Raw genomic sequence first — 14,169 nt, 5'->3', positions numbered from 1 at the left:
TCATTACGTGCTCCATGACCTTCCCTGGCTCTGAGGTCAGACTGACAGGTCAGTAGTTCCCCAGATCCTCTTTCTGGCCCTTCTTGTAGATGGGTGTCATGTTGACCAACTTCCACTCACCTGGAAGCTGGGTGATTAGGCAGGACTGCTGGTAAATGATGGAAAGCAGCTTGGTTAGCACTTTTTTTTGGCTCCCTCAGTACCATTGGGTAGATTTTATCTGGCTCCATGTGTGCATCAAAGTGGTTTGACTTTGCCTCTTCTAATTTTCTCCTTCCTTAGCCTCATGATATATTTGTAGCCCTCCTGAGTTGCCTACCCCTTCTTCCAAAGGTCATAAACTCCCTTTTCCCCCTGAGCTCTAGCTAAATAGCTCTGTACAGTCAGGCAGGTCTTCTTCCCCATGAGCTCATTTTTTGGCACATGAGGACAGCCTACTCCTGTGCCTTTAGCTTTTCCCTCTTGAAGAATATCCAGCCTTCCTGGACGCCTTTACCCTTCAGGACTGTCTCCCAGGGGATGCTGTCCACCAGTCTCCTGAAGAGGCTGTCCTCTGGAATTCAACGTGTTGGAACTGCTACCACCTCTCCTTACTTCTCCAAGAACTAAAACTATAATTTCATTATTTTTATACCCAAGATGGCCTCCAGTCATCACAGCACCCACCAGTCTTTGTTCACAAACAACAGGTCCAACTGGGCATTTTCCTCAACTGGCTCAATCACCAGCTCTGTCAGGGAGTTTTCTTCTACATTTTCTAGGAACCTCCTAAACTGTCTACTCCCTCTTGTATTTGCATCAGACATCTGGTACATCTAAGGCCCACAGGAAAACAACACATAGTCATAGTGAGACTTCTTCCATATGCCCTTAGAATATTTCATTTGCCTCTTCATCCTGTTTGGGTGGTCTTTAATAGACTCCCACCATCACATCTGCCTTGCTGGCCTTCTCCCTCATGCTTACCCAAAACCATTCAGCTTTATCATCACCATCATCAAGCTCCAGTGGTTCCTGCTGTACAATGGGTTCCAGCTCCTCTTGTTTGTTGCCAACAAGTTTGACTAAATTAACAAGACTAGCTTTTTTTTTTTGTTTTGTTTATTTATTTATTTATTATTTTTTAATTTCAGTTCTCCAGAAAATGTGGTTGATTTTTAGTACAGCCGTAAGCTAAAATGCTCATTCAAGCAATACCCAATGAAACACTTAAATAAAATGCAAAAATCCATTTTTCTAAACAATGCAGATTTGGGGATTTATTTATACCTGTTCATAAATTATGTCTCTAGTAATTTTGAGAGTTTTGGGCTTCTTTCTAATTTGGAGCACTTGATATCATGAGGTGAAACTTATGAACAAGTAATTCAGGTTTCGGAAGTTCTTTTCATTTAATCTGTGAAATCAGAAACTTTGGCAACTTAAATTAGATGCTGTGTTCATATTAAGTGCATTTATTAAATACCAGAGAGACAGTGAACTGGATATGGATACTATGCTGGCAAAAGCCATAATTGGTGCTGGTTTTATTGACTGAATCGACATATTGTGTATTTCACTTAAGGCTAGAGTGTCTATAAATTAAATAGCCTCAGGCCTGTGGCTTAGAGACATGACCTGGGTTGGTGTGCAGCAAGCTGGGTGAAAGAAAGCCTTGGAAAGGGTTTCCCTCTGGTATAGTGTAATATACATATAAATATGTGAAGGGAAAAGACAACTTTTCTATATACCATCGATTCAGTGACTGGAATACTAATATCCCTGTGTGAAGCCTTTACTTGCTGTGGCAGCCTAATGAGACACTGACAGAAGCTGTCTGCTTGTCCTGAGTGAACGTCCTGCATTATGTTGTTTGTGTTGTACTGCAGGATGCTGAAGTGTGGTTGTCTGACTGCTGTCCCCCTGGGAGGCTCAGGAAGAGATGTACTGGATCTCCCAGGAGGCTATCCCCAGAAATAGTTTTCCACCTAAATAAATACCATCTCCTGGGGATCTTCTAGAATAGTAACCAGTGCATTACTGCCAATATCTTTTCATAGTGTGAAATTTTGTAGCCTTAACTGTAGAATCTATAATATGAAGACACAGGTAGGATGCATGCTCTTTTTGGTATATTATCATTTACTGACTGAACAGTTTAGGCTTCCTACCTGTTTGCATATGTAACTTCCATTTTTTTATACACTATATACTGTTTGAGAATAAGCTTTCTTAAGGACCTATCCTTATTTACCATGCAAAAGTTGAGGTCATCTGTGATGTGTTCTTTGCTATTTCTTAGAGGTGTGCTAAACAGAGGAGGGAAGAGTTTCAAGAGTTTAAATTTTGCTGTATTACTGTGTAAGATTTCTTAGCTGGAAATGTATATCTCTGTATCCTGACAATCTGTAGTGCGAGTCCAGTTCATCAGAGCCACTGATATGAGCTTTAAAAACAGGTTGTATGTTCTTCTGCAGAAGAGTTTGTTAGCTTTTTATGGAAGAGTAGCAAATTTGGACTTCTCAATCTGCAGCTTGTTAATCTTTCATATATAAATTGATCTCATATTTGTACACTTAGGGAGAAATGTTAGCTAAAAATCTTTTCTACTTAAAACTCTGTTTAAACACTGCAAAAAATTTGCATACACAATATGAGTTTATTATCATGTTACATTCGGTGTGCTTCCTTGAACTTAATTGCATTATCACACATTGAAAACTGATGTTATAAAACAATTACTATCACAAAATGCTCTAGGCCTAGAGAGGACACTATGAAGAAGGTGTATAAAAGAAAGAGCTGTGAAATTAAGAGACATTAAATAAACTCCTGGACATTTCATTTTAGGGAAAAGTATGCCTGAGGGAATAGTATGACAGAGGTTTGTACAGTTGTAATTGGTGTGCAGTGGTAAACATGGTATTATTCTATACTCTTTCTCATACTGTATAAATTGTGTCACAATAAAATGATCAAGCAGTGAGATCATAAAAATAAGAAGGCATTTTTGCACACAGACAATCACTAAGTTGAGGTATTAGTGTCACAAAATGTTTCAGAAGCAAAAAAAAAGCCTGAAGTGAACATAGTCCTAAAAGCATAGATAAACTGATGGCTATAGAATATATTTTTAAAAAACTTCCCTTGGAGAAGATGATAAAGCATTGATCGCTGAAAGCTGCAAGGATGTAGTAGGAGAAAAATCAACATATTTTGCCATTCCTATAGTCTTTTGCCCAACATCTGCTTAAAATTGTGATATTTGGCCGGATGAATCTTTGCTTGACCCACTGTGGTTATTTGTCCTTGTTTTTAGATTTCCAGCCATCATATCTAAATGTCAAATACTTGATGGAATACTCTGCATACTATAAAGGAAACAAAGTCCTGCAGATAAAATAAGTGAGGGGATTTCCTTCACTTAGCAGAGCATCAGAGAAACTATAGCAAAACAGGAAGAAAAGGCAGCGTTCAGTTACATATGTGTTGTGAGCCTGCTGTTGGATTTTTGATCTATGTTGTCCTAATTATCCTCATGAACCAAAATAAAGACTGAGTGTAACTTAAATCTCTGTTTTAGCTCTTTGTATTGCTTAATACACTTTTTGTCATCAGTGAAGTGGAATTCTTTACTGAAAAGCATCTGATTATTTTGTGCTAACATGCTGAATTCAACCATCCTGAGGCTTTTTAGAGTCTGTTACTGCTGACAATTTGCAACTTTTTTTTTTTTTTTTAATGGAAACTATGTTATTAGATGCACCAGTGGTTACACAGGGAAATAAATGTACCTCTGAAAGAAATTACCCTTGTTGGTGTGCTAGGAAAAAAATAGCTTAACGGCAAAAGTAGCATTATGAGAGTGACCAGTATGCAATCCCTGCTCTGATCATGAGAGGGAGAGAGGCAGATTCAGGGATTCAAAGGGTTTGTGCTTCTTTCCTAGTAATCTTTGCCCTGGTCAGGTCTCTTGATTTTTTTGGTCTTGGTTCTTGTCTGGAGAATGGAAGGGATAATATTTCTTTAAATCCATGTATTTTCTCTCTTGTCCTGCTTGATTTTTATGTGTACTCACATGTATGGGTACAATGCTGCCGTATAGGTGACATGATACAAGCAGTAGTTTGTAAGTGCTAATGCAAGCACATACATGTTAAGCAGAAATTCTAAAAAACCTCCAAACTAACCAACCAGAAGAAAAACTACCTGAGGACAAAGAATAGGCAGGTCTTCATTTCAGTCCTTTTTCTTCTCTATTTCCCCTCTTGTATACCGCTGACACGCTGACTTTCTTTTCCTTAACCTTTCTCAGATGGCAAGAGCAATATCTCTGAAACAAAAAGCATGCCTCTGGTGATGCTCATTAAAAGCAAAAGTAAACTGTGAGGGGTCAATGCCTGGACTCCATGTGCCTGCCTCCTCCTCCTCGAGTGCTTAGGCATGTTTCTCAGGAGTTGCACTGTGCTGCAGCTGGAGCTGCTTGTGCCCACCCTCATCTCCCTCTGTGTGCAGAGTGACACACTGGTACATGCCTAGAGGCAGAGCTCAGTGGAGACGCAGGTGTTGCAGGCAGCCCTCCAAAATGTGCCTACTGGCAGTGTCAAACCAGTGTACCAGCTCTGCAAAGGAAACCAGAAGCACACATCCAGCCTTCTCATGAAGAACCAGCACCACAGGGCACTGGCTTTAAAAATGATTCTCTGTTTATCCATGACCTTTTAGTGATTTAGTGGCAGGAAATGTGAACAAAACAAACAAACAAACAAAAAAAAAACCAAATAACCCAAAATCAAAGGGACTTTACTCTGTCAGTGAAAATCTGTAAGGCTGAGATGCAGGGTGAAAATGTTGCCATTCTCATTTTGATCTAATCAAAGCCTTTATGTAATGTGAACGTTGGTGGGGAGCAGTCTTCCTGAATCATGTCTACTAGTGGGAGTTTCAGAACCGATGCGTGGGTGGGAACTAACAATAACCCCCCCACATCTCTCTGCTGCATTGCATGGATGGGACTAGGCTGGTAGCAATAATCATCAATATTACCCTCATCTATTTGGTCTCCTATGGGGGACATTAGGCTTGTTGGTGTTTTTGTTTTAGAGGATACACTATGGATGGGATATCCCCTTCCATCTTCCATTCTTCCTCCATGGTGAGTACTCTTAGGTCAGATTTATAGCACTATCCCCTCTTTGTCCCTATTAGATATTCCTTAACATTGATATCTATCTGTGAGCATTAGCTAGCAGATGGAGTAAGCATAGATTTTGGCCCAGGTAGTGCTCTCATGTCTCAGCTTCATTTGTTTGTCTTTCTTATGTGCAGTGCCTAAGTGGTTCACTTCAGGGTAGATGTCCTTGGAATATTTTCTTCATATCATTCTTTGAGTCTAGTACCAGCTGTAGTGAATCAGTCAACTGCCTTCTCTTCTGGTGATGTAAGATAACAACTTAAATGAGGATTACATAATTACCCTTTAGAAACTAGTTTAGCTGTTGCACCTACCAGGTCCAAAGGATTAGTGTTTCTATACCTGCTGACGAAGCTTAACAGTGCGTTGGAACAAGGCGGAAAACTCAAGAGGAAGTAAAGTTTTCTTCACACTCTTCCTCATGTCCTTTTGAAATGCTATTGTTTCATCCTCTCATAGAAGTCTTCCAGAGGTGCACCTCATAGAAAAGCAAAGAATCAATGCAGGTATTTGGATACAGATCAGCTGTGCTTAAAAGGTTATACCTGGTATTTGTGAACTATCTGTTTTACAGGTTGCATTTTCTTTAGCTTCACTGTATTCTCTTCCTCAGTTGTCATTCAGCAGCCATGGGGTAATATGAGTAAATTTCTTTCAAATCCACTGATGTCTACTGAACCAGAATGAAAATGTGAATGTTCAATTCTTTTCCCATTTTGGTGTTCCTTGAGTATGATTCTTTGTCATGTGAGAGCTGGATAGCTGCTTATCCTTCTCACCTCTTTATACAGATGCAAAGAAATAGAGCAGAGCTGCTTCACTTTTGATCTTGATCTTCATGGTCTTATACCAAGTATTTATCCTTACATTTTAAAAGAAAAAATTACTAGGATGCTTTTTTGTCACTTTTCTGGGTCACTAACTTTTTGTATTAGCTGATCTTGATTTCTCTGTGTGTCTGTCATAAATGGCAACTCCATGAGAAACATCATCAGCAAATAAGGTTTATGTAAACTTTGTTATTTACCATGATCTTTAAGACAGAAATTATTTAAAATGTTTTCTCCTGCTCTGAATTCATAATTAATATAGTGACAGAACAAGGGGAAATGGCTTTCAACTGAAAAAGAATACATTTAGATTAGATATTAGGAAGAAATTCTTTCCTGTCAGGGTGGTGAGGCACTGAAACACATTGTCCAGAGATGCTGTAGATGCCCCATCCCTGGAAGTGTTCAAAGCCTCAAGCTGTATGTGACTTCAGCTCCCTGGTCTAGGGGAAGGCAATGCTGCTCATGACAGAGGGGTAAGAATTAGAGGATTTTTAAGGTCCCTTCCGAGCCAAACTATTCTACGATTCTGTGAAAGCCATTCAGGGAGCTTTAACATCCTGCCTGGCATGACCAGGAAAGGGGCATTTTTGGTCTTTCCAAGTTGTTTGTTTACAGAAACGTCAGTCATCTCACTATGTGTTGTTGCATAATTTCCAACTTCTTTAATGTCAGTGTCTTTCTCCTCAACAGTAAGCTAAATTGATATATATGAGAAAAGAAGCTGTACATTTCTAAAAAGACCAAGTATTGAATAATTGAAAACCAGACTTCCTGTTACATTGAAATCAGACCTAAACACATTTAAACACAGAAATGCACAGAGGGTCATCCACAGTACTGTAGTGACATGATTTGGAGTAATAAGAAGGAAATTTGATGCAGCTTCTAAAATTAATTTCATTTGAAACCATGAGCACTACAAAAAGGATTTATCATACTGATAATTTCCCATAATGTCATAAATATGAGCAATGAAGCAGAAGTTACTTCAATAAAGCTAATCTAGATTAAATTTTCCTTTCTTAACTAAAGGTAGTTGAATTTCTTTAATGCACAAAGAATAAAAACTTAGATTTCCTGGACTTTTAAGATCAGCTGAAAAAGTCAGACTGCAGAGTTTCATAGAGATGCTACTTTCTGACTGAAGTGATGAAGCAATAAATAATCTGGAGGTCTTAATTTTTGTCTGAAACTACTGCATGATACTTTGCCCATTTGGATAGCTTATGCACAAAGACATGAGTTTGTAGAACAAAATTCATAATAATAAACAGAAATCAGTTAGCTTTTTTAATAGTGTTAAATGTAAATATAAGAATCTGAGAATTAATATCTCAAGTTTAAAGACACATGAGAATCATCCTGTCCAACTCCTTGAAGTGTCAGAACTCACAGAACTATCTAAACCTAAATCATATCACTAAGAGTGTCATCCTTGAACTCTGGCATGTTTTGTGCTATAAATTCAGAGAGTATACTTCAACTCTGTATAACAGCAAGAACATTGAGCTTGCAAAACATGTGTTTGTAAATGAGCTCTGTTATCTCAAAGGATTGAACATTTTCATTTGTCCAAATTTACATGTTGCTAAATGCAGACTTTTTGTGATAATACCCAGATCGTATTTAATTTAAATATTTTAAGTACACCTGCCTTGAATTTCCTAACTGGGAATGTAGAGTTTAAGGCTCACACTTACATTTTAGGTACACAAAAAAATAATCTGACCTTGCATTGAAATGGAAGATAGCAGATGTGAATCTTGCAATGCTGCAGCTGGTATCCAGGGAACTACAGATAAAAAAAATCAGAGATCTCCACTGGTCAGATTGGTACAAAATTGTCCTGAAGAACAGGGCTTCTCTGCAGGAGCACAGTAACACCATGTGCTGAAGACTGATGAAGGGGCAGGAGCTCAGACCTGTTAGGAGTAAAAGTGTTACTGTATGAAAGATTCGCTGGGCTTGTGGCTGCTGTAGGGTACATCTGTGTGTGGTTCAGTAATGAGTCAGGGGCTGCAAGCTTGAGCACTGGAACACCCAGACATCTGGAGGAATTTCTTAATGGAAAGAGTTTTTAAATGTTGGACTGTCCAGAGAGGTGGTGGAGTCACTGTTTCTGGAGGTGTTAAAGAAATAACTGGATTGTCACTTCATGCCATGGTCTACTTGACAAGGTAGTTGATTGGTCAAAGGTTGGACTCAATCATTTAGAGGTCTTTTCCAACCGTGACAATGGAGCTGGATGGCAGGAGGGTAAGTCAAAGAAACATGCTCCCTTTCTCCATCATGCTTGTGGCTGTTGGCTTGTGTCAGGGTTGAGAGAGTATATCTGTTCTTTTCTTCTTGCAGGAGAATGTTAAGGGCTAGTTGCTGGAAATATAGTGTATTTCAAAGTCAGTGTTATTTTCTATATATCCTCTTTCTGAATAAGAATGTCCATCAGACAGAGTATGGTGTAATCTTTTATTGTTGCTCTCCCTCACCAGAGGCTGTACTGCCACAAAGTAGTCAATATAACTCACAGAATCATGGAATAAATTAATTTGGAAGGCACCTCTGGAGATTTCTCAGTTCAGTCCAGCTGCCTGTTTGGAAAAGTTATGAAATTCAGTTTTTAGAAGCTGTTTAAGCAACAAACATTTGAAAGAGCACTTTTATCTTTTCTAGGCCTCTCCACCACTCCCAATCTGATAAACTAATCTTAAAGACCTAGAGAAAAGAACATGCTACTGATACATCTGACCTCATCTTGCATTTAGGATTTCAGTGTAGAAATAATTTAATGTTGTTCAGTGTTGTCCATGTCTCACAATGGGGTAGCTTTATCCCTTCAGCAAGTATTTTTACATTTGCACAACTATCATAAAATGCAAAGCATTTGCTTAAGGAGATAAAATTATATTATTATTTTACAAGTATAGGCCGTCTTGGTTTCTCTGTATAAGTTCATTTGGCTATGAGGATGAAATCACAGTACTCTATCATTTTGCATATTAAAAAATCCTATCTTCTGAAAGGTGTCATTACTTACATGTGACATTCACATTCTCTGGACAGAGAGACATAATTCTGTCTCTCAGGAGAAGCACAGAGAGAGAAGAGAAAACAATCTTTCTCTCTGCTCCTTTGTTTTCCCCATGTGGAATTTGGTATGGAGATTGTTCACCTGAAGTGATTGCTTGATTGGATTCTGGTGAAGTTTGTTTGGGTTCAATGACCAACTGGATCCAGCTGTGTCTCGGACTCTCAACAGTGTCATGAGTTTTTTAGTAGTTAGATAGGTAAGTAAGAAGTAAGTATGTAGAATAGTATAGTATCTCCTTAAATAGTATATTAATGTAATAGAGTATAGTTTTAATAAAGCTATCCTTCAGCCTTCTAGAGCCAGACATTATAATTTCTTCCCCTTCAGGGTTCTGTTGATTTTACGATACTTACAAAATAATTTGATTCAAAGACCATGAACACTGATTCTGCTGATACCTACTCCTATTGTAAACCTTGAGTAAAGTCAGTGAACTGAGAGGAACTACAGGGAAGGAAAAAAAAGTGTGAGAGGTTATAGAAATATGTCCTGATTACCTAAATAATTCAGTGGTAGAATTATAGGTGGGAAGTGCTTAATTGTATGAGACATTTAAAAAAAACCCACAAACCAGATTGTGTTTAAGAAATTTTGTTACAGTCTTGAGGCAAAGAAGCAAAATTGTCATTTTCTTTTACAAATTTAGGCGTTCGCAGGTGATTAGCTCTGTGCCTTTAGTTCTGTGCTTAGAGGATGAAGTCTGTGTTTGCTTTCAGGAGGTGGTGGTACAGCTTGCACTGGATGTAGGCTGCTGCTTGATGTATCACTGCATAAGGACTGAAGGTCACTCTGTTCTGTATAACCAATTCATCTGACAAAAGCAGGATCACAGTTTCCAAGATATATTTAAAAAGAGAAGGGAAAGGGTAGGGAATTAGGGGATTTAAACCCCCAAATTGCAGGTTTCATCCTGTAAAGTATGGGCACTGTTGCTCTATTTCAGCAACACTTAAATGTGCTTAAACCTTTTGTTCAGGGCTCAGCATTTAGCACTGTTTAATCTCAAATGAATAGTTCTTAAAAAGCAGAGTGATATTTTCTTTCATCCACAGATTTCAAAGGATTCTGCGAACGGCTATGTATAAAAATTATATTATAAAATTGAGAATTCAATTATGATTTCACAGTTAAGCATAATAAAGAAAAAGACAGGAAATCAAAACAAAAAACCTTTACTTTCTCATGTCCACCTTTCATGTTGAATCTATATATTATTTCCCTGTCTTTTTTCTTGTTTATTTTCAATGTGAAATCCTCAGACTCCTCATTTGAAGTCAAAGCTATGAACTTATGCAGAAACATAGGACAGGATGTGTCTTCTGACCTTCCACATCTTGTTTTTAAACTGTGGGTGTCCTGTTGAGAGGAAAAGCAGCTGTTGTGTATTCACCATTCATCCTCTTCCAAACAAGAGGGTAAACAAAGAGCAAAATTCAGACTCCAATCTTGATAAAGGTAGCTTCTACCTTTGAAAAAGCTAGGAGACACCCGAGAGAGTGGTGGGGGCATTTTCTGCTAAGGGCCTAAAGCTGGTTATTCTACTCAAGCCTGAGAAGTGTGCTGCTCTGCTTCTGGTATGTTACACTTAAGTGTTGTTTCTTAGTTAGAGTAGACCACTTAAATGCATGACCTCAGCTTTCATTTTATCTTATCCCCTGTTGAAGCAGCCCTTGCTCCCCTTCAGGCTACGGCTGGGCGCCCCCATTCTAATACTACCGGGGGGGCACGTGTAAAATGCTACTGCTGTGGAAACTTAGGTCACACTTGAAGGGAATGCGGAGCAACAGGAGTCTGGTGTGGCAGATGCCAATCAAACACCCACAACTCTAACGCATGCAAAAGGAAGCAGGGAAACTTCAGGAGCAGCGCGATCAGCGGCCGCGCCGGGACACAAATAGCAGCTGCAGAAATGAAGCCACTCAGCAATTCCAGCCTGCCACCTGCGGGAGCCTCGGCCTGGACTTGGCAGCCGCAGTAGACACTGATCTCCTAACTTCAAGACCACATAAAATTCCAACTGGAATCCATGGCCCCTTGCGAATACACGGACAAGCTATGGGAGGACTCATTATTGGCCGCTCTTCAGCCTCTATTTTAGGCCTCTTTGTGGAACCAGGGATCATCGATGCCGACTGCTGCGGCGAAATCATGATCATTGCTCATACGCCATATCCCCCCGTGACAGTACCAAAAGGTCAAAGGATTGCACAGTTAATCCCACTGCCACAAATGACCAAAGGATTGGAACCTATATCCCAAGTCCCCAGGACTCCAGAGGGATTTGGCTCAACAGGAGGTCTCGCATTGCTTACCTTGGATCTCAACACCCGCCCCAGGAAATCCTGTCGCTTGATCCATCAGGGACACAGCATTGTGCTTAAAGGACTTCTGGATACGGGCGCAGATTCCAGCATTATTGACCCAGGTCATTGGCCTGCGTCTTGGCCCACCCAGCCCACAGCAACCACGGTGAGCGGCATCGGCGGAATGACACTTGCAAGCCGCACCCCAGTGCTGACTGTTGAAATTGAAGGGAGACAGGCGTCTGCAGCGCTCTCTATAACAACCTTACCACCTGCTGTTCAATGCTTGATTGGCCGTGATTTTCTGGCCCAGCTGGGCCTCATCCTTACCAACGATCATTCTTTTCAGTGACGGCCATTGCTTGGATCTTCCCGCTACCACTTACATGGACTACTAACGAGCCTGTGGTAGTTAAGCAATGGCCTTTGAAACGGGAAAGTCTGGAGCAGGCACATTTGTTGGTTGATGAACAATACAAGCAGGGACATCTTAGACCATCCACAAGCCCTTGGAACACTCCGATCTTTGTTATCAAGAAAAAGTCGGGCAATTACCGGCTCTTGCATGATCTCAGAGCAGTAAATGATCAGATGGAACCTATGGGAGCACTGCAACCTGGGATGCCGAATCCTGCTATGTTACCACAAGAATGGCCCATTTTAGTTATAGATTTGAAAGACTGCTTCTTTACTATTGCTCTGCACCCTGCAGATACTAAAAGGTTTGCCTTTACTCTCCCTGCCCTCAATCATGGCGAGCCAGCCAGGAGATTTGAATGGACGGTTTTGCCACAAGGAATGCGTAATTCGCCTACAATTTGTCAGCTATATGTGGATGCAGCACTTCAGCCACTGCGACAACGCATGCCCGATACCATCATCTATCACTACATGGATGATATTCTGTTCGCACAAGCAACCCCCTTTTTAGACTCTCAAATCCATGATATCCTGCATACCTTAGAGAAGTCTTCTCTCGTCATTGCAGCCAACAAAATTCAATTTTCTGCTCCATGGAAATACTTGGGATGGACGATCACTCAACAGCGAGTTACACCACAGAAGCTATCTATCCAGTCATCAGTCAACACCTTGCATGAAGCGCAAAGGCTTTTGGGCGACCTACAATGGCTCAAGCCAGTTACTGGAATTCCTAATATCCTTTTAGACAAACTGCGCCCACTCCTCAAAGGAACCGATCCCTGCACTCCAGTTCGCCTGACGTCAGATCAACGTCGTGCTTTACACGACATTACACACTGCATCTCTACTGGTTTTGTGAGACGTCTTGATCCTGATCTTCCTTTACATTTGACCATTTGGAACACTGAGGACCACCTATTAGGGGCTGTCACCCAGCATGAAAAGAAAACGGGGGAGACAGTGGTGCTAGAATGGATCTCACCCCCATTACAGCAAAAAAGAACAGTAACCTCCAAGGTCGACAGCCTGGCAACACTTATCAAGAAGGGACGTACTCGTATTTTAGAGATAAGTGGTTCAGAACCAGTAAAAATCAATATACCCATGGAAAAACCCACTTTGGACTGGTACCTTCTAAACTCTGCACCCCTTGCCGAAGCATTGCTTTCATCTGCAGCTACTGTTAGTACAGGACCCCTTACACCCAAACAATTACAATGGGTAGGAAAATGGACATGGATACAGAAACCCCTCAGAAAGGAGAAGCCTATCTCAAATGCCATTACAGCTTTCACAGACGCAGGCCGCAAATCACGCAGAGCGGCTGTGGTCTGGAAGACAGAACAACAATGGCATTACCAGATACTGGAAGCAACATTTCAGGACAACTTACAGACATTGGAGTTAAGGGCAGTTATTTGGGCAGTGTCTCACTTGTTGGGGCCGCTGAACGTTGTTTCTGACTCACTCTATGTCGTAGGAGTGGCATCAAGGATTGAAGATGCCGCCATCAAGGAGGTCCAAAATCAGCGTCTTTACGAGCTCTTTCTTCAATTAAAGCGCGCCTTAAGGAACAGAAGGGAGGCATATTCTATCATACATGTCCGCAGCCACAAATGGAATGAAGGACTGGGAGCAGGCAATGCCAGAGCCGACAAATTAGTGTCAGTGTCAATTGCTCATCATGTAGTACTTCCACGGCAAACAATGGCCCGAGAGAACCATGCTATCTTTCATCAGAATGCCAAAGGCCTATCACAGGAGTTCCGTATTCCACTACAAGAAGCTAGAGCTATTGTTAAGGCTTGCCCCATATGTAGCCATCACAACAGAGGAGTGGGCCTGGGAATAGGAGTAAATCCGCGAGGCCTGCAAGCTAATGAACTTTGGCAGATGGATGTCACCCATGTACCTAGTTTTGGTCGTTTGAAGTACGTCCATGTGACTATTGATACTTACAGCCATTACATATGGGCTACTGCTCAGACAGGAGAACGGGCCCTTCATGTGGAGCGACATCTCAGCAGCTGTATCGCAGTCATGGGAGTGCCTCAGAAGATCAAGACTGATAATGGCCCTGCTTATTGCAGTAAACGTGTTGCCCGCTTTATGCAAACATGGAACATCACACACGTTACAGGGATTGCAAACTCCCCTACTGGACAGGCAATAGTAGAGAGAGCCAATGGAACTCTTAAACAATATCTGGAAAAATACATTGATACAGTCAGCGTGCAGGATAGGTTATTGAAATGCCTGTTTGTGCTTAATCACTTATGTATTTTTGGAGATGGGGGGTTACCCGCAGCAATTACTCACTTTGCCTCTAAAGCCCCTACCCCTCCGCAA

At 40.8% G+C, this 14,169-nt stretch overlaps 1 protein-coding gene across 5 annotated transcripts in view; it reads left to right on the top strand.

The window, feature by feature from the left end:
- Positions 1-14,169, top strand: part of NOL4 (nucleolar protein 4) — a 194,274-nt gene that overhangs the window by 76,924 nt on the left and 103,181 nt on the right. The window lies entirely within an intron of this gene.

This window comes from Lonchura striata, chromosome 2 (genome assembly GCF_050655825.1).
Source record: "Lonchura striata isolate lonStrDom1 chromosome 2, ASM5065582v1, whole genome shotgun sequence".
Lineage (NCBI taxonomy): Eukaryota > Metazoa > Chordata > Aves > Passeriformes > Estrildidae > Lonchura > Lonchura striata.
This window is presented reverse-complemented; position numbering and strand designations above follow the sequence as displayed.